This window comes from Scyliorhinus canicula, chromosome 14, assembly GCF_902713615.1.
Source record: "Scyliorhinus canicula chromosome 14, sScyCan1.1, whole genome shotgun sequence".
In the NCBI taxonomy this organism is placed as follows: Eukaryota; Metazoa; Chordata; class Chondrichthyes; order Carcharhiniformes; family Scyliorhinidae; genus Scyliorhinus; species Scyliorhinus canicula.
The window spans coordinates 154,393,804-154,415,047 of NC_052159.1; the positions used below are offsets into that span (position 1 = coordinate 154,393,804).

At 49.4% G+C, this 21,244-nt stretch overlaps 1 protein-coding gene across 1 annotated transcript in view; it reads left to right on the top strand.

Moving 5' to 3' along the window:
• The window catches only part of farp1 (FERM, RhoGEF (ARHGEF) and pleckstrin domain protein 1 (chondrocyte-derived)), a 279,415-nt gene that overhangs the window by 193,412 nt on the left and 64,759 nt on the right, over nt 1-21,244 (top strand). The gene's annotated exons all lie outside the window — the stretch shown is intronic.

The window sequence follows — 21,244 nt, forward strand, 5'->3', positions numbered from 1 at the left end:
CACTAATGCAGCTCGAAGTTCTAGACAAGAACCAGCTAGGTTAACAGGATAGATACTGTCTGTTTAATGCACTCTCTCTCACTTTTCTGAAATTTTTATTACTAAAGCATGTACTGATTAAGATCCTGTGGTTGCACTTTTTTTGCAGTAGCCCTTAGCTTGGTGGATGTGAAAGCATGTTGGGTCCAAACTGCTTATTAACTTTGAATAACAATGTTCTGGATGTATGCATGAAATCTTTTATCCTTTGTTTTCTTGCATAAGCGGAATTATATTTTCAGGTCTTGCGTACTTTCTGGACCGCTTGTTGCTGTATAAAAATTGTCAACTTTTTTTTTTTTTGCCAACTGCTTAACTTGCTGGTCAGTGAAGGCATGTGCATTAACCCTTCCTGGCTAAATGTCCTCACTGCTAATCATTTTCTCACATTTGCTGATTGCCTTTTTTGCACCATTAAAAATATGGACCAAAAGGATTGTTATTCTGACGTGATGATGGAAAATAGTGGGTGAGGAAAATAGTTGCTTTCGTCAGTGCCTTCATTGTTTGCTTGCCCACACATGAAAGATAGCAGATGGTAGTTCTGTGCTGACTCGGTAGCCTATTACCAAGATACGGACAAAGGCAGCAAAAGGCTCTCAGTTATTTTCCTGGTGCCTTTAATGTAAAGGCACCCAAAAGCACTTCACAGAAGCATTATTTTTTTTAAATGTTTTTTTATTGAGTTTTCATATTTTATATACAACATATTGCAAATCATTAGAGAAGAAAAAAAAAACACGCAAAAATTTACATGTATATTTACAGGTAAGCATCTTCATAATAACAATTGTGGCCGCCCCCTTTAACCGGCATACATATTTTACATTCCCCAATATGGCCGAGGCACATGTTTATAGGCATTTATTTATAGTTTGGTTTTGGGCCTTAGCTTGCCATCAAACCCCCCCCCCCCCCCCCCCCCCCCCCCCCCCGGCTACCTTCCCCCGATTCCCGTCCATTTTCCCCTGATTCTTGGCCACCCGACTATTCTTCCTTTTGTTCGTTGGCCACAAACAGGTCCCGGAAAAATTGCATGAATGGCTCCCACGTTCTGTGGAAGCCGTCGTCCGACCCTCGGATGGAGAATTTGATTTTCTCCATTTGGAGAGATTCCGAGAGGTCGGACAGCCAGTCTGCAGCTCTGGGCGGTGCTGCTGACCGCCAGCCAAACAGGATTCTACGGCGGGCGATCAGGGAGGCAAAGGCAAGGGCGTCCGCCCTACTCCCCAGGAATAGATCTGGCCGGTCTGAAACCCCGAAGACCGCCACTATCGGGCATGGCTCCACCCTCACCCCCACCACTTTGGACATGGCCTCAAAGAAGGCTGTCCAGTACTCCACAAGTCTGGGGCAAGGCCAGAACATGTGGGCGTGGTTGGCCGGGCCTCTTTGGCATTATTAATCAAAATATCACACTGAACCACACAACAGATTATTGGCCCACATAACGTAAGCAGCAGTAAAATACTGTGGATGCCGGAGATATGAAATGAAAACAGAAAACGCTGGAGAAACACAGCAGGGCCGGCAGGCTCCGTGGAGCGAGAAACAGAGCTGACGTTTCGAGTCCATGGACCCTTCTGAGTTGATTCAACTCCACAGATGCTGCCAGACCTGCTGAGATATTGGCTCAGGGTGACTAAAAGCTTTGGTCAAAGCAGCAGGTTTTAAGAAGCCTTTAAGGCGGGAAGGCGAGGCGGGAGAGGTTTAGGGTAGGAATTCCAGAACTTGGGAAATCAGGCAGCCTGACGGCATTGCCGCCGATGGCGCGGCGATTGAAATCAGGGGCGTTTAAAGGGACCGGGGTTAGTCCCACATTGTCAGACCTTGTGCATAAGGACATGAACACGCCTCGCGCCACCTGAAAGCTGTGTGATATCCTGGGAGAGCTGCCAAATCAGACCAATTCAGAGGGGAGGGTCAACATTTGGGACATTCCTTTCTGACCTCGCCTAGGCGATTACAGTGAGCCTGTGGAGAGAGATCGCCCTGTCCCCGCACCAACTCACTGCAGTTCCTTCCCTTTTTATACGAGGCAATCTCCTTCTTGGCGAGAAACAGTATCCAGATCACACTTGAAGGAATTCAGCGAGCCTTTGCCCACTGCATAAGCTGACATCCTTGTTTCACTGGCTGTTGACACGAGGGCAGTGCCTTGAGGTCTAATCTTAGTGAATGTACAAACCCTAGTGGGCACAAGGTGACCATCTCATGGTTTAGAACATAGAACATAGAACAGTACAGCACAGAACAGGCCCTTCGGCCCTCGATGTTGTGCCGAGCAATGATCACCCTACTCAAACCCACGTATCCACCCTATACCCGTAACCCAACAACCCCCCCCCTTAACCTTACTTTTTAGGACACTACGGGCAATTTAGCATGGCCAATCCACCTAACCTGCACATCTTTGGACTGTGGGAGGAAACCGGAGCACCCGGAGGAAACCCACGCACACACGGGGAGGACGTGCAGACTCCGCACAGACAGTGACCCAGCAGGGAATCGAACCTGGGACCCTGGAGCTGTGAAGCATTTATGCTAACCACCATGCTACCGTGCTGGGACTGCCAGATGTAGGTCGACCCCTGCTGTGCCAGGCAGTATTGCAATTATTTCAGGCAGTGTGAGGGGTCAAACCTGCATCCGTGGCAACAATATGGTCTTGTATCATGCTGTTAGTTCACAAAGGTCATTTGATTGGGTTTGCTGATGGTCAGTAAATGAGAGCTGACACATATTCAACAATAAAAATTAATAGGGGATAAAGAAGGTACATATGTTTTTTTTAAATTTAGAGTACCCAATTCATTTTTTCCAATTAAGGGGCAATTTAGCGTGGCCAATCCACCTACCCTGCACATCTTTGGGTTGTGGGGGCGAAACCCACACAAACACGGGAAGAATGTGCAAACTCCACACGGTCAGTGACCCCCAGAGCCAGGATCGAACCAGGGACCTCGGCACCGTCATATTTTTAAAATATAGTTACAGTGGGCCCAATTGAAACTCTGCAAGTGGGTAAGTTTTGATAAAGTTAAAATCTCACCCAACGTATGATGTTAAAACTGGGACTGAATTACGGTGCATTCACCTTGGTCCAATTATTCTTTAAACCACCCTTTAGGTACAGACTTGACTTATCAGGCACAGCACTTGTAGTAGCTTGACTAGGAATAGTTTCAAAAATCTTAAATTTCTGCACACTTTCTGTCAATTCTTTTCATCACATGCATTCCTGCGTCTGTCTTTATGGTGTAAACATGTCACATTGTAATTGCAACACTCCACCAGTGGTGGCGCTGAAGTGTCTCTTGTAAGAAAATCTTCGATCCACCCAACTGCGCCTCATATACCTTTACGTATTTTGTTGGCTAAAGATAAATGATCCAATTAAAACCAAATATGTAAAAATGTTGATAACCCCACCTAACCACTGGGGAAATTTAGCATGGCCAATCCACATGCACATCAGAGCTGGAGACAGGCGGCTGCTTTCCATGCCCTGTGGCCTTTGCTACCCTTGGCAGAGGCCCTCTGGAGGGCCTGGAGCTGGAGGACCCGGGCCGACTCACCGGTGTTACCGCGCCACCCTGTTCTGCCCGCTGCCCTTGAGATGCACTGGTGCCAGGAAGGAAGGATTCGGAAGAACTGGAGACCACTGTGGTCTCCTTGGTGGCAGGTCCCGGGTTGGTTTCCAGCACTTCCTCCCCCCCTGACGGTACCCCTGGGGTCTCCATGGGGCAGAGGGGCAGCTGGACTGAGTTCCCGAGGCTTCTGCATTATCTGGCTCTGCCAGCCCGGGTGACTCCCCATTGTCTGCATTATGGTGTAGAATCAATCAGCGGGGCTCCCATGTGACACTCTAACTTTGGAAATGGGAGGAATTTTTAAAATAAATAAATTTAGAGTATCCGATTCATTTTTTCCAATTAAGGGGCAATTTAGCGTGGCCAATCCACCTAACCTGTACATCTTTGGGTTGTGGGGGCGAAACCCACGCAAACACGGGGAGAATGTGCAAACTCCACAGTGACCCAGAGTCGGGATCGAACCTGGGACCTCGGCGCCGTGAGGCAACCGTGCTAACCACTGCGCCACCGTGCTGCCCTGAAATGGGAGGAATTAAGGCACTTAAATTTTATTTGAGAGTTCAGCATTGAGAAAGTGCCAGGTTCGCAGTAGACTGTTCTGGCAGGTTCTTAGAGGGCCGGGACGTTATTTATCAAATTAATGCTTGTTAGATTGACTGTAAATATAATTCCCTATAACCGCAAAAGGTCAGTGTTGTTGCGTGCTGCTCTGTCTGTCGGCTGTACTGTCTGCTTCCCTCCATTGGCCCGACAGCGATAACATTAATTGGGCAGCGTTACTGCATTCATTCGGTTTTTAGGACTGACCTACTTTCATCAGCTCTGAATTTGAAACTGGGACATTGGCTCGGAGATTTGAATAGTGGGTTGAATATAAATTGGTGTTAATTAAATTCAGTGAATGAACTCATTTGCATTCTCACACACAGCTGATTCCCGTGTCTGGAATCCACACACATTCATTTCCGTGGGCTATCTCTTTAATGGAGAGTTTGGCTTCGTATTAACATCACTCAGACATACAAAGTGATCATTTTCAAATTGGGGATTGTATTTTTTTTTAAATTAAGGGGCAATTTAGAGTGGCCAATCTACCTATCCTGCACATCTTTGGGTTGTGGGGGAGAAACCCACGCAGACACGGGGAGAATGTGCAAACTCCACACGGACAGTGACCCAGGGCCGGGATTCGAACCCGGGTCCTCAGCGCCGCAGGCAGCAATGCTAACCACTGCGCCACCGTGCTGCCCCGGGGGATTGTATTTTTAATGGGGAAAAGTCAAAGGAGACAACCAGCTTTCCTCTGGACTCTTCCTGAATGAAAGGAAAGGTGTCAAATTCAAACAGGTTTTACTTTGTGACAAGCAAATTTAGGAACGTTGAACTTTGAAGGGACTATAAACTAGGGTGGCGTCACCTCATCCAAATTTCAAGGCAATAATGAGGCAGGCAGATTATAATCTTTTTTTAAAAAACCTTTATTGTCGCAAGCAGGCTTACATTAACACTGCAATGAAGTTACTGTGAAAATCCCCCTCGTCGCCACATTCCGGCGCCTGTTCGGGTACACGGAGGGAGAATTCAGAATGTCCAATTCACCCAACAAGCACGTCTTTCGGGACTTGTGGGAGGAAACCGGAGCACCCGGAGGAAACTCACGCAGACACGGGGAGAACGTGCAGACTCCGCACAGACAGTGACCCAAGCCGGGAACCGAACCTGGGACCCTGGTGCTGAGAAGCAACATTGCTAACCTGGTCCCCTTTGGGCGTAATTTCAAAGTAACTTCATTTCAGTGTTAATATAAACCTACTTGTGACAATAAAGATTATTTATTCATATTTATTTTGTAAAGGACACCTTTTTGTTGTTTTGTACAACAACAATAACCTACATGCATATAGTGCCTTTAACATAAAATCTCCCAGGGAGCTTCACAGGAGTATTATCAAACCAAGTATGGCTTGGGCCACATTAGGACAGGTCACCAAATATATGATAAGAGGTAGATTTTAAGGAGCTTCTTTTTTTTTTCTTTTTTTTATAAATTTAGAGTACCCAATTATTTTTTCCAATTAAGGGGCAATTTAGTGTGGCCAATCCACCTATCCTGCACATCTTTTGGGCTGTGGGGGCGAAACCCACGCAGACACGGGGAGAATGTGCAAACTCCACATGGACAGTGACCCAGGGCCGGGATTCGAACCCGGGTCCTCAGCGCCGTAGGCAGCAGGGCTAACCACTGCGCCGCCGTGCTGCCCTTTTAAGGAGCTTCTTGAAGGAAGAGAGGTTTAGGGAGGGAAGTTTTGGGCCTTAGGTAGTTGAAGGCGTGGTCGAGCGATTAAAATCGGGGATGCTCAGGTCAGACGAGGTGCAAAGATCTCGGAGTGTTGTGCGGCTGGAGGAGGTTAGAGAGTCAGGGAGGGGCGAGGCCATGGATAGTTCTGAAAACAGGGATGATCGTTTCAAAATCGAGCCTTTGCCAGATATGGAGCCAGTGTAGGTGAGCGAGCACATGGCTGGTGGTTTAGTGGCATTTTATTGTGGGTTAGGACGTGGGCAGCAGAGTTTTAAATGAGTGACAGTTGATGGGGCTGGTTTAGCTCACTGGGCTAAATCGCTGGCTTTTAAAGCAGACCAAGCAGGCCAGCGCACGGTTCGATTCCCGTACCAGCCTCCCCGGACAGGCGCCGGAATGTGGCGACTAGGGGCTTTTCACAGTAACTTCACTGAAGCCTACTCGTGACAATAAGCGATTTTCATTTCATTTCATTTCATCAGGGTGAAAGATGGAGGGGCCAGCCTGGAGGGTATTGGAATAGTCTGGAGGTAGCAAAGGCCTGGACCGGGGACTCAGTGTTAAGTAATGGTTAAGAGACATTGCAATTAGTTGTTCAATGATTGACACTGATATGTAAAGGGGCTTCAGGTGGCTTCTGGATCTGGTGATGTGCAGAGTTCTGTGCAGAGTCAGTTGGAACATATAAAAGTGTGTTGGTGAAAAAGGAGCAGATCGTTTGCCTCTTCATACCACAGCATCTAATACATCTAATACTCAGTAGCACATGAACTGAGACAAGGGTAGAGACAAGTGATGTTACTAAGGCAGAAATAGGTTGTCTTGGCGATGGAGAGGCTGGAAGGTCAAATCGGACATCAACTTTGGGAACACTATGGTTCCGCCATATTAAAGATGGTTGGGCAGGGGGGATGGAGTTGACGGTTTTAAAGCGGAGCTTCCTGAACTATTTTCCAGTGAGTCCTCATTTTAATGCCACTGATAATCATAGAATCATAGACTTTTTCAGTGCACAAGGAGGCCATTCGGCCCATCAAGTCTGCACCGACCCTTGGAAAGAGCACCCTACCCAAGCCCACATCTCCACCCTATCCCGGTAACCCAGTAAGCACACACTTTTTTGTGGACATTAAGGGCAATTTAGCATGACCAATCCACCTAACCTGCACATCTTTGGACTGTGGGAGGAAACCGGAGCATCCGGAGGAAACCCACGCCGACACGGAGAGAACGTGTAGACTCCGCACAGTCACCCAAGCCAGGAATCGAACCTGGATCATGCTGCCCAATGCCTCAAATTTCATGTTATATTGATCTTTATTAGTGTCACAAGCAGGCTTACATTAACAATGCAATGAGGTTACTGTGAAAATCCCCTCGATGCCACATTCCGGCCCCTGTGCGGGTACACTGAGGGGGAATTCAGAATGTCCAATTCACCTGACAAGCACGTCTTTCGGGACTTGTGGGAGGAAACCGGAGCACCCGGAGGAAACCCACGCAGACACGGGGAGAAGGTGCAGACTCCGCACAGACAGTGACCCGAGCTGGGAATCGAACCCGGGTCCCTGGCGCTGTGAAGCAACAGTGCTAACCACTGTGCTACCATGCCGCCCAAGTTGAGTGGGGGAGCCAAGGAGATGGGGTAGGAGTCAGTTATTGAGTGGGGGGGGGGGGGGGGGGGGGCATCTGTTTTGTGGGTGGGGTAGAGCATCAGTTGTGTCAGGGCAGGGGAGTGGCATCAGTTGTTGAGGAGGGGGCTAGATGCGTCAATTGTTGAGTAAGGGGTGGTCTTTATTCCTTGGGGGAAACATAAATCGAACATTGGGGGAATTGATGAAATTACAGGGTTTCTACAAAAAAGAACATCCACCTTTATGCAGGGTTTTTTTGTGGCAGCATTTTGGCGTCGGAGAGCAGTCCATCAGGCCACGCAATAAAAAAAAAATGCCACGGAAAAAAGGGCGAGGAATTGACGGGACCTCACAGCTGCTGTCTCGGAGCTCGTGACCTCGATGTTTCACCTCGCAACCCTGCCAGGGATCGCAACCCAGGGTTTGGGAAGCATTATTGTCGAGAATTATTCTAGGGTGACATCGTGGCACACTGGTTAGCACTGGTGCCCCACAGCGCCCGGGACCAGGGTTCAATTCCAGCCACGGGTGACTGTGTGGAGTCTGCACGTTCTCCCCATGTCTGTGTGGGCTTCCTCCGGGTGCTCCGGTTTCCTCCCACAGACCAAAGATAAGTGAATTGGCCTTGCTAAATTGCCCCTTAGTGCCGAGGGATGTGCAGGTTATGGTGTTATGGGGATGGGGGGGGGGGGGGGACTGGGCATGGGTAGAGGGTCAGTGCAGACCCAATGGGCTGAATGGCCTTCTGCACTGTAGGGATTCTGTAGAGAATTACTGTGCATTCCAGCCAGTCTTTGGGTTTAGTGCTGTTACAGTCTCCGCACTTTTGAAAAGCATAATTGTCAAAAGTGACATTTTATTATGAAACCACAATCCATGTTCTAGGATTTCACTGTCATATTTCAATATACTGAGTCAACAGCATCTGGAGATCCATCATCGTTGTCCTTCCTGTCAACTCAGCCCTACATTACTGAGATTTTCTTTTTTAATGTGGTGGCTGTCTCGGAGTTTGCACTTCAGAAATTGACATGTTTAAGACAGATGTGGATTTGTTGTGGTGCTATTCATGTGGATTATTCTGGTTGGATGGCCTCAATATTTGAGTAATATTTGTCTCTCTTAGTTCCTGATGCACAAATCATTATTAACAGGAGTGGCACAGTTTACTGAAGTCAAACATAGCAGAGGTAGGATTGAATTGCGGAGAAGTTATTATGTTCAACTTGTGTAGGAAGTGAAAAGAAGGTTTGGATTTATAGAGAGCTTTCACAAACCACAAGATGTCTTAAAGCACTTTCCAGCCAATGGGGTACTTTTTCAGTGTCATCTCCATTTTAATGTGAGAGATCTGGCAGCCGATTTGTGCTAAACAGCAATAACCAGATCATCTGGTTTTTGTGACGTTGGTTCAGGGATCAGTATTGGCCAGGGCACCAGTGAGAACTCCCCCTGCCCTCCAATCGGCCCGCCCCCCCCGACCAGGGCGGCCGGGGCAGAGTCTGCAGCTGCCATACTAGATTTCCGACCGGCATGAGTGGTCCACGCCGTCGGGACTTTGGCCGGGTGGGGGCGGAGAATGGCCGAGCGGGCCTCCAGCAATGGCCGCAGGTAGGTGCTATGTGGCGCGGCGTACTCCCCAAGTAAGCCGCTTTTCGGGGCCCGCAGAATTGATGAAAGGGAGCTGGTCCCGATTCCGTGTGGGAAAATGGATTCTCTGCCTCGGCGCCGGCCGGGATTTTGGCGTCAGGGTGTGGGGAATCCAGCCCATAGACTCTCTTTGTCTCTCTCTCTCTCTCTTTCCCCCTTCTGTCTTGTCCCCTCGCTCCCCTCCTCTCCCTCTCTCTCTCTTTCCCCCTTCTGTCTTGTCCCCTCGCTCCCCTCCTCTCCCTCTCTCTCTCTTTCCCCCTTCTGTCTTGTCCCCTCGCTCCCCTCCTCTCCCTCTCTCTCTCTTTCCCCCTTCTGTCTTGTCCCCTCGCTCCCCTCCTCTCCCTCTCTCTCTCTTTCCCCCTTCTGTCTTGTCCCCTCGCTCCCCTCCTCTCCCTCTCTCTCTCTCTCTCTCTCCCCCTTCCAGTACTATACCCTGAAATGGCCTTGGTGTTGGTCCATGGCTAAGGTTACCGCAGTAGCTTACCATTGACTTCTGCAGATGATTGACCAGGAAACTGTCCTCCATAGAAGCACTGGAGAAGATAAATAAAATTATTCAGAAGGATGATTTCAGAACTGAGAAGCATCAGGAAAGATTGAGCAGTCTCTCTCCCTCTCTCTCTCTCTCTTTCTCTCTCTCCTCACTCAAAGGGAACGGTGGGGAGTGACTCAATCTTCTTCAGTTTTCTATGACCCACAGCACCGTGACCTCCCTCACAAGTGGGGCATGAGGCAGGCCCCTGGCCAGAAGGGGGATCAAACACCGTACTGTCAGTACCAAACTGATCCACAGCAGCCAGCTGGCCCACAGAGATGTCTTGAGTTGCTGTGCCATGATGTGGAGATGCCGGCGTTGGACTGGGGTGAGCACAGTAAGAAGTCTTACAACACCAGGTTAAAGTCCAACAGGTTTGTTTCAAACACGAGCTTTCGGAGCACGGCTCCTTCTTCAGGTCCACCTGAAGAAGGAGCCGTGCTCCGAAAGCTCGTGTTTGAAACAAACCTGTTGGACTTTAACCTGGTGTTGTAAGACTTCTTATTGAGTTGCTGTGGCATTTGGAAAATACCTCCCTGTGTTTATGAGCTGCATTGTACTACTGAGGGAGCTGTGGAAGTGACTTAAAGCTTCTTATTTAACTCAAAGTGCCTGATTGTTTAAAATAAGTACCGCTGGCATTGAGAATTCACACCAACATAAGGATTCCCCAGATGGACGAGTAATCCTCCATTAGACCCTAATCACACGAGCCATCACTGCTTCAATCCTAAACCTTGTTCGTTTACCACAAGTTGGGTTTCAACACTTTCTCCTGCTGAAAAACACTCCTCCGGAGTTATCTCTTTGATTGTATTTTTGATCACCTGTCCTTGTGTGGCCCAGTGTCAATCGTTTTTATTCCTTCACGGAATGTGGACGTCGCCGACATGGGGGTCAGCATTTGTCTCCCATGCCCAATCAGGCAAGGATGGCAGATCCATCTCTAAATGGAATGAGTGAATCAGGTGGGGTTTTACAACGATTGATGATCGTTGTCATGGTCACCATTACTGAGGCTAACTTTATAATTCCAGGGTTAGTAATTAGATTTAAATTCCAGTCGCTGCCGTGATGGGATTTGAACCTGTGTCTCCACAGAGTTAGGCTGGGCCTCTGGGTAACTAGTCAAGTGACATTACCACTGCACTACCATCGCCTCATAAACTTTGTTTTATAATTCTCTTGTGAAATGTCTTGGGATGGATAGGTAGATTAAAGGTGCTGTATAAATGTAATCTGGTGCAGCGATAGTGTGCTGACTGAGAGCTCCTGCCCCGATTGGGCATGCTGTAATCTGGTGCAGCGATAGTGTGCTGACTGAGAGCTCCTGCCCCGATTGGGCAGGCTGACAGCAGGACACAGGTGTGGGTGATGGCTGAGACCCATGACATTCAATGGCATTGCTTACCATCGCTGAATCCCCCACAATCAACATCCTGGGGATTACCATTGATCAGAAACTGAACTGGACTAGCCATATTAATACTGTGGCTACCAGGGCAGGTCAAAGGCTAGGAATCCTATGGCAAGTAACTCACCTCCTTAACCCCCAAAGCCTGTCCACCATCTACAAGGCACAAGTGTGATGGAATACACTCCACTTGCCTGGATGAGTGCAGCTCCAACAACACTTAAGAAGTTCAACACCATCCAGGACAAAGCAGCCCCGCTTGATTGCTCCCCCCTTCCACAAACATTCAAACCTTCCACCACTGACGAACAATGGCAGCCGTGTGTACCATCTACAAGATGCACTGCAGTAAGTCACCAAGGTTTCTTAGACAGCGCCTTCCAAACCCACGACCACCTCATCTAGAAGGAGAAGAGCAGCAGATACCTGGGTACCCCACCACCTGGAGGTTCTCCTCCAAGTTACTCACTATCCTGACTTGGAAATATATCAGCGTTCCTTCACTGCCACTGGGGCATAATCCCTAACAGCACTGTGGGTGTACCTACACCTCAAGGTGGTTCAAGAAGGCAGCTCACCACCACCTTCTGAAGGGCAACTAAGGATGGGCGGAAGAAACACACGGCTGTGGAACCGGTGAATCCTGCCCCAGAACTTCCTGTCTCAATGATAAATAGACAGTCTTGCATTCATGTGGCACCTTCCACACCTTTGGGACTCCCCAAAGCATTTTACAGCCAACTCAATATTTTTTGGAAGTGTGGTCGTTATTGCAATGTAGGAAACACAAACAGCATGAACTATTTTTGCGATGCTGATTGAGGGAATACTGGTCATGGCGCCAGAGAGAGCTCCCCCTGCTGTCCTTCGCCATAGTACTGCGGGATCGTTTGAGTCCGCCTCAGAGGGGAAGACAGGGCCTCGGTTTTAACGTCCGAAAGATCGCACCTCAAGACAGTGCAGCACTCCCTCGGCACTGACACTGGGAGTGGCAGCCTGGATTTTGTGCTCCAGTCTTTGAAGTGAAGTATTGAGAATGAGGGAATTCAGTTATGGGGAGAGACCAGAGAAGTCGAGATTCTTTAGAGCAGAGAAGGAATTTCAATCAAATGTGTTCAAAATGATGAAGGCTTTCCTGAGAGAAGACAAGAGATGACTAGATATCGATCTATAACAGCTGGAAGCAGTATGCATTAGGATGCAGATTTAAGTTAATTGTCAAAAACGCCAAGGGAGAGATGGGGCAATTATTTTACTCAGCTCGTTTTTTTTATCTAAAATTCATTGGCTGAAATGAAAATGTTTTAAAGAGGATTGGGTACATTCCTAAGATAGAAACATTTTCCAGCCTATACGGAAAGAGCGGGAGAGTACGGCGAATCGGACAGCTCGGTCAGCGAGCTAGTACAGGCACGGTGGGTCAAGTTGCCTCCTCCTGTGCTGCTCCGTTCTGTTTTTGTCAGCCCACACTGACTCCTGGCTGAAGTGCGGGGAGACATTTATCAGCTTCTGTCCCCTGTTTTCCACCCTTCAGCCAAAACCCATTCCATGTTCCACCATTCCCTTCAACACTGGGGGCCATTTGAAAATCCGCACACAACAATCATTTCATTTATCAACAGGCTCAGTCACTTGCGAAACAATCACTTTGGCATGAGTTGTCTAAGAGAAAGGAACATTTTTCCATTGACTGTCAATTTTATCCCATATTGCTTTTGGGAAGTTTGCACGTTACCGATGTTGGGTTAATTGGTCTGTTGTTAACCTGGGGCAGAATTTTCGGTTTCCCTGCCAGCGGGTACGTAGGTGGGGGTTGGCTGTTACATTGTTTGGATAGGCTTCCCACTGGGCTCCTGCCTGTTCCGACCTCTCCCTACTGCTAGGGTGGGACAGGTGAGGCCTAGGCCAACCATGACTGCCCTAGCCTCAATTGAGGCCCTTAAATGGCCAATTATTGGCCACTGTTTTTCTTACGGACCTCAATTTTCAGCCTTGCGGGAAGAGTTCAAAGGCAGCGTTGGGGGGAGAGGGGGGGGGGGGGGGCGGGGGGGGGGGGGGGGGAATAACCCACAAAGTGACCCAGTTCAGGCCTCGGTTGGGAAGAGGTGAAGGACCTACGTCTACAGACTCCTATTAACATCGGTTGTCCCAGCCTCCCCCACCCCCCCGCCCCACCACGGGTCAAGCCCCTGCAGGTGCCCCCTCCCCCTCTCCAACAACACCTCCGCCCAGCACCCTGGGTCTCACTTGCCCGCCCCACCCTGAGACCCCCAAAGTTTACCTGGTTCTGAACTCCTGGGATTTAGATTCTGGGGAGCGTGTGTAGCCTCTGTCCCATCCACTCGATCTTCTGACACTGCCGGGATTAGAGAGCTGGTGGCGAGGGGCTTCCCTCCCAAGTGAGGGGCGGAGGTCCTGCCTCCAGCCTGTGAACATTTCTTGGAGCATTAACTGGCCGCGTGACAGGCAGTATTGGCCGGGATGTGTGCTCTGCTGACTCCTCAGATGGTGGGAAGGGGTATATAGCATCAAGACACTTTCGAGTTCTCCTGTTCTCCTATCAACCTCACTTCCTTATCTACCTTGCTTCACTTAGAGCTGCATCAACAATACTTCTCTATGTACCCTGTATCTCAGAAGCTGGTCAACAATTCCTTTACCAGTATCATAGATGCCCTTGTCACCAGTAAAACGTTCACTGCCTGCCTACTATCCCAGTCATACCCTCTCAAATGGATCCTATTCCCACATCCTGAAGTTCATGGGGTGCAAATTGCAGCATATAAAACCTTGCAGCACAGAAGAAGGCCATTCTGCCCACTTTAGCAGTGCTAGCTCTTTGAAAGTGCTCCCCAAATAGTTGCAGCCTCCCCACTGCTCTTCCCCCATTGCCTCTCTGCTAAGTATTGCCTGGCGTACCTCTGGAGTCCCACTCTGGCAGTCTCACGCCGCATTTGCAGCAGAGATAGACCCTGGGCTGAGAAGGTACAGGATTCGCTGGCCTCTGCTTCCCCCGGGCCCTCCTCTTCACCAGCTGAGCTCTCTGTTTTGTTTACTTACCTGGCAGGGGTGAAACCATGATCAAGAAGGTGGTTGGGGCGGCACGTGGCACAGTGGTTAGCAGTGCTGCCTATGGCGCCGGGTTCGAATCCCAGCCGTGGGTCACTGTCCGTGTGGAGTTTGCGCATTCTCTCCATGTCTGCGTGGATTTCACCCCCACAACCCACTTTGGGGCATTGTGGGGGCAGCACGGTAGCATTGTTGGGGCAGCACGGCAGCACAGTGGTTTGCACAATTGCTTGACAGAGCCAGGGTCCCAGGTTCGATTCCAGCTTGGGTCACTGTCTGTGCGGAGTCTGCACATCCTCCCCGTGTGTGCGTGGGTTTCCTCCGGGTGCTCCGGTTTCCTCCCACAGTCCAAAGATGTGCAGGTTAGGTGGATTGGCCATGATAAATTGCCCGTAGTATCCAAAATTGCCCTTAGTGTTAGGTGGGGTTATTGGGTTATGGGGATAAGGTGGAGTGTTGACCTTGGGTAGGGTGCTCTTTCCAAGAGCTGGTGCAGACTCGATGGGCCGAGTGGCCTCCTTCTGCACTGTAAATTCTATGAAAAAACCCAAAGATGTGCAGGGTAGGTGAATTGGCCACACTAAATTGCCCCTTAATTGGAAAAAGAAATAATTGAGTACTCCAAATTTATAAAAAATAAAAGCGATGGTTGGCCCCACATGCGGCATACTCGACTGCACAATTTATGTTAGCGGGGGACTGCCTTCGTGCTCGCTCCTGATTATTATGGTTTGCCACCAGTTTGAGAAATGAAGATCTGGGTCAGGAGGTTTCACATCGAGACACAACGGTCTGACCTGGTTTCCGTACATCTTGTGTATCCGGTGAGGGGTTAAAGCAAGGTCCCACCTGAGAGAACAATAAAAGGTCCCATGGGACTATTTTTGTAAAAGAGTCGACGAATTCGCGACAGGATGGAGTTCTCCCAAGACCCCGCTGACGGGTTCAATGGCAGGCAGCGGTGGGGGATGAACTTGCCAGAAGGTCCAAAAACCAGTTTCACGCCAGCGTGTCTTTCTCACGGGATCGTCTGTTGGTGCCCGGTGTGAAACTTATTTGGGATTCAGGTGAAGGCCTGTCTACCCCATCCCAATTCTTCACAGCGCGTGCGGGAATACACGCCGGTGCGAAACACGTCTGGAACAACGTGGAGTGCAGACGTGGGGATTCGCCTGAACAGTGCCTGGAGCTACCCCTGGCAGTCTGAGTGGAGGCCGTCCATAACCCTGGACACTGGATCACCAGAGCAATGGGTCGGGGGGGGGGGGGGGGGGAGCATCGACAGGTGGACATTCCAGATTAGGTGTCCTGGAGAGGGTCCATCTTCCAACCTGGGAATCTTCCTGGAGATTGACCTTCATTCTCAATATGTCCATCGTCCGGTGTCAGAGGGCTCCCGGAGATCTACCTTTATTTCCAGGCAGTTCACCTTCTATCTTCAATTGTGGGTCAGTGACTTTGGGTAACTTTTCAATATGGTGCCCAGATATGAAGGCGGACTACGTACCATCCAGGCCTGTCCCGCCACTGAATAGGGGCTGGTTTAGCACAGGGCTAAAGAGCTGGCTTTGAAAGCAGGCCAAGGCAGGCCAGCAGCACGGTTCAATTCCCGTACCAGCCTCCCCAAACAGACGCCGGAATGTGGCGACTAGGGGCTTTTCACAGTAACTTCATTCGAAGCCTACTTGTGACAATAAGCGATTTTTATTTCATTTTTCATCCAACTCCACCCCCCCCCCCCAGGTTCATAATTAATGAGGTTGGGGCCGGAGGATTTGACCTGTTTTCCTGCCAGCCTCCGCAGCGGGAAACACTCCACGTTCCCGCCCCCGGCCTGGCACCTCGTCCCAGTCTGGGAGAGTTCCACCCTCATGGCCTGGGTCCACCAGTATTTATTCCACAAAAAACAAAACTCAAACAAAAGATCTGGGGCTGGATTCTCCGCAGCCCCATGGGCAGCACGGTAGCATAGTGGTTAGCACAATTGCTTCACAGCTCCAGGGTCCCAGGTTTGATTCCCGGCTTGGGTCACTGTCTGTGCGGAGTCTGCACGTCCTCCCCGTGTGTGCGTGGGTTTCCTCCGGGTGCTCCGGTTTCCTCCCACAGTCCAAAGATGTGCAGGTTAGGTGGACTGGCCGTGCTAAATTGCCCTTGGTGTCCAAAATTGCCCTAAGTGTTGGGTGGGGTTAAAGCGTTAAGGGGATGGGGTGGAGGTGTGGGCTTGGGTGGGGTGCTCTTTCCAAGAGCTGGTGCAGACTCGATGGGCCGAATGGCCTCCTTCTGCACTGTAAATTCTATGATTTAAAAAAGAAATCGCGTTTGGCGTGGGGGGCGGAGAATCAATGTTTACGTGAGAATCGGGCTCGGCGCCGCTCCCGCGATTCTCCAGTCCTCGGAGAATCGCTCGCGCACGATTCACGCGGCGCGACAGCTGCGGACTCAGTCCATGGCCGCCCTGGTGGGGGGCGGGAGAATCAATCACCAGGTTGGGGGGGGGGGGGGGGGGGGGGGGGTCTGATGGGCGGCCGGGGCGGTGATCGGGTGGGTCAGATGGAGCGGTGCGGGGCAGCTCGGTGGGACCAGGTCCGCCGGCTGAGTCTGCCATTGCATTCGGCGAGGCCGCTGTCGTGCGCATGCGATGACTCGGAACCGGAATTGCGGGGGCCCATATCCGCAGCCAAAGCTGTGTGAAGCTCCCGGGTCCCTGCCAGCCCCCTCCAGCTGTATATTTTTAAAGGAAAGTCTGGAGTAGAATGTCAGCATTTTTAGGCCAGAGTGGGGACATAGCCCCAGTTTTGGAGAATCGCGCCCCTGATCGTTATATTGCTGGCGGCGGGAACATTCTGCGCGCTAATTGGCTGCCATATTTCCCACATCACAACACCAGCTGAACTTCTAAAGCTGGTTGTAAAGCACTTTGCGATGGCCAGTGGTTGTGAAAGGTGCTATACAAATGCAAATCTTTCTTTACAAGCAACGCTGGACCTTTAACTTTTCCACCTGGATAATATTCGAATAGCAGGTGATTCTGAACTAAACCAAGACCGCATTAGACACAATATGGTGAGGAGGTGTCGATTTAATTGAATTTAAAATGGAAACTTTGTCATCTTCGATGGGAATCTGAATTTCTTTGTGTTACACGTACCTAAGTTCCATTCAATATGTGCCAGGGGAGGGGAGCAGAATGAGTTTTCCGACTGTGTCTCTCTCTCTCTCTCTCAGACTTGATCCTTCTGTTAATTTAGCATTAATATGTTAATCAATTATTCCCTGTACTTCATCATTATGGAAAAAAAATTAATATGCATTGGCCAGAATTTAAAATGTCTTGTGCCCGCGTATATGTTATTCCTACTGTCTCTTTTTACAAGAGAAAAGAGGAGCTCCAATTATTTCTTCCCCATCAGCGATCCTTGTGTGACTGATCTGGAATATTATTGAAGCCTTGTTCTAGTCTGTGTTTGTGCTCTTTCGTTACTCATAGGATTAAAACACATCATTTCACACTCTTACACACAAAAATGTTCACACATTCTCAAGTACGGACATACAGAAATTCAAATACCCGCACACAGACAGGTACACGCACACAGACACACACGCACAGGCATACACACACACACAGGCATGCACACACAGGTACACGCACACAGGCACATGCACACAGGCATACACACAAATACACACCCACAAACACAGGCACACACGCACAGGCACACACACACACACACACAAACATGCACATACACACACTGTAACAGGTACACACGCACAGGCGCACATGCGCACACACACAGAAATAGAGGCAGACACACACACACAAACATGCACATACACACACTGAAACAGGCACACGCGCGCAGGCGCACATGCACACACAGGCACTCACACACAGAAACAGCGGCAGACACACACACACACGCAGGCACACACACACACTCAAACAGGCACACACACAGAGAAACACACACTCAAACAGGCACACACACACACAGGCAGGCAGGCACACACACACACAAACACACACTCAAACAGGCACACACGCACAGGCGCACATGCACACACAAACAGAGGCAGGCATGCACACACACTCACAGTACAGGTACATGCACATACACGGGCAGAGACATGCACACCGGCACACACACCACACACACAGTTTAAACATTTGAATTGTTCAGTCTGGATAGCCAGAATTGCAATCCCTGAGCCTGAATCTAATGCTGAAGCCTTTAACATAATTCTCCAATGAATATACTTTCCCCAGTCCTCAAAGACAGGCTGTCATTTCTGTCATGTTGCCATGGGAATCTCGAATTCCATTATCCTGCCACAACACAGATGGTGTCCTCAGGAATCCAATGTGCATCTGTTAATCTTGAAATCTTACTGATCATCCCCATTACATATTACTGGAGAATCATTAGTGACATCTTCCATATGCCTCGTAAAATTAAGGAATAATTTGATTGAAGCGTTTCCGCACACACCATTGTCACGCTTCTTCCTGGCTTTTTCCTTTGCAATGAAAGAGAAAATTATAGGGCTGAGCTAGGTCCGCGGCCGCCGGGGGCTGGCCGATCGGAGGGCGGGGGGGGGGCCTTATAGGCAGCCGGTAAATGCTTGTGCGGGCATTGAGGGTCGGGCGCGTGGCCGATCAAGGGGGGGTTTTCTTTTTTGGGTCCAGCTCCACGGTCCGTGTCTACCATGGAGCATGGAGTGACCTCTGACCCGGAAGTGCGGGGGCCCGTATCGGCAGCAAAAGCTGCGAGATCTACTCTGGCTCCCTGCCAGGCCCCTGCAGGGCTAGGAATTCGTGTCCCTTTGATGCCAGTTTTTATGGCGTCAATCTCCACTGTTTTGACGCCGGCGAGGGGACATGGGCAGCAGGGTAGCATGGTGGTTAGCATAAATGCTTCACAGCTCCAGGGTCCCAGGTTCGATTCCCGGCTGGGTCACTGTCTGTGCGGAGTCTGCACGTCCTCCCCCTGTGTGCGTGGGTTTCCTCCGGGTGCTCCGGTTTCCTCCCACAGTCCAAAGATGTGCGGGTTAGGTGGATTGGCCATGCTAAATTGCCCGTAGTGTCCTAATAAATGTAAGGTTAAGGGGGGTGTTGTTGGGTTACGGGTATAGGGTGGATACGTGGGTTGAGTGGGGTGATCATGGCTCGGCACAACATTGAGGGCCGAAGGGCCTGTTCGGTGCTGTACTGTTCTATATATGTTCTATGGTCCCAATAATGGAGAATCCAGCCCCAGGTGTCATAGGGACACATTTGTGTGGAAATGGCACCTACTCGGCTATAGCGAAGTTCCGCTCAACGCAACCCGGTGGGCCAATCTGTGGGATTAGACTCCTTGGAATTGTATGGCACAACGTTTGTGTTTTTGTGACTGAAACGGAATTGAATCGGCCTTTAATACTCAAAATCCCCTCAGGTCAGCCAGTGAAACTTTAGAACCTGCCGGAAGGTCATTAATGTTGAAAGAATCCTTTTGCCCCAGCAGAGAAAAAAGGCCATTCAGCCCATCACATCTGTGCTGACGTTCCTCCCCACTGAAGTCTCCAATTGCACATCAAGCAACTATTTAACTCCCTCCTGTACTCTGGTGTCAATAATAATGTGCGTCTAATAATTCCACATTCTAATCACTTTATGTTTGAAGGCATTTTTCTCCTCCGACCCCACGCCTGTTTAATACTTTGCCTTGCTACTGAGAAATTTTTAAAACAATCTTTTTTAGTCAATTTTTATCTTTGTTTGCTCTCTGTACATGAAATTCAGGGGTGCATTTATTATATTTTGAGTGCCAGTCCTGTCCCAGCGCCTCTGAATCACTGGGTTCAAATCCCATCTTAGGCCAATGTACTGAGGGAGTGCTGCATTGTCGAAGGTCCTGCTTTTCAGACGAGAAGGAGAGCTGAGGCCCTATCTGACTGTTCGGATTTATGTCAAAGATCCCATGGGCACTTGTTTTGAAGATGAATCATAAAATTGCTGCCATGCAGAAGAAGGCCCTTCGGCCCATCGAGTCTGTACCGACCCTTGGAAAGAGCACCCTCTCTAGGCCCAACTCCCCCCCCCCACCTCCCTGGAACCCCACCTGACCCACACACCTTTGGATCCTAAAAGGCAATTTAGCGTGGCCAATCCACCCAGCATGGCTGCACATCTGTGGACTGTGGGAGGAAACCGGAGCACCCGGAGGAAACCCACGCAGACACGGGGAGAACGTGCGAACTCCGCACGGGCAGTGATCCAAGACCGAGATTGAACCCGGGTCCCTGGCGCTGTGAGGCAGCAGTGCTAACCACCCCGCCACCCTCAGCAGAGGATTATCCCTGGTGTCCAGGCCAATATTCATCCCTCAATCAACATCATAAAATAACAGATTATCTGGTCACTGTCACATTGTTGCTTGTTAGACTTTGCTGTGTGTAAATTAGTGGCCACATTTTCAAATTTACAGTCATGACTATTCTTCAAAAAGTACTTCACTTGTAAATCGCTTTGAATCATCCAGGGCTCATTGAAAGAGCTGTATAAATACAAGTATATTTTTCTTTTTATCTACTTATCTACTTTTTAAATATGTATCTATATCTGTTAATGCTTTTTTACCTGTAATAACTTGCCTATTACATGCGTTTGTGAATCCACCTCTCTATTATTTATATGTAATATATATATCATATGAGGAGAGATTGACTCAGTTGGGATTGTTCTCGCTGGAGTTCAGAAAATGAGGGGGGATCTCATAGAGACGTATAAAATTCTAATAGGACTAGACAGGGTAGATGCAGGGAAGATGTTACCAATGATGGGTGTTACCAGAACCAGGGGTCATAGCCTGAGAATTCAGGGTAAACTATTTCGGACAGAGATAAGGAGAAGTTTCTTCACACAAAGAGTGGTGAGCCTGTGGAATTCATTGCCACAGGAAGTAGTTGATGCTAAAACTTTGAATATATTCAAGAGATAAGCACTTGGGGAGAAGTGCTATC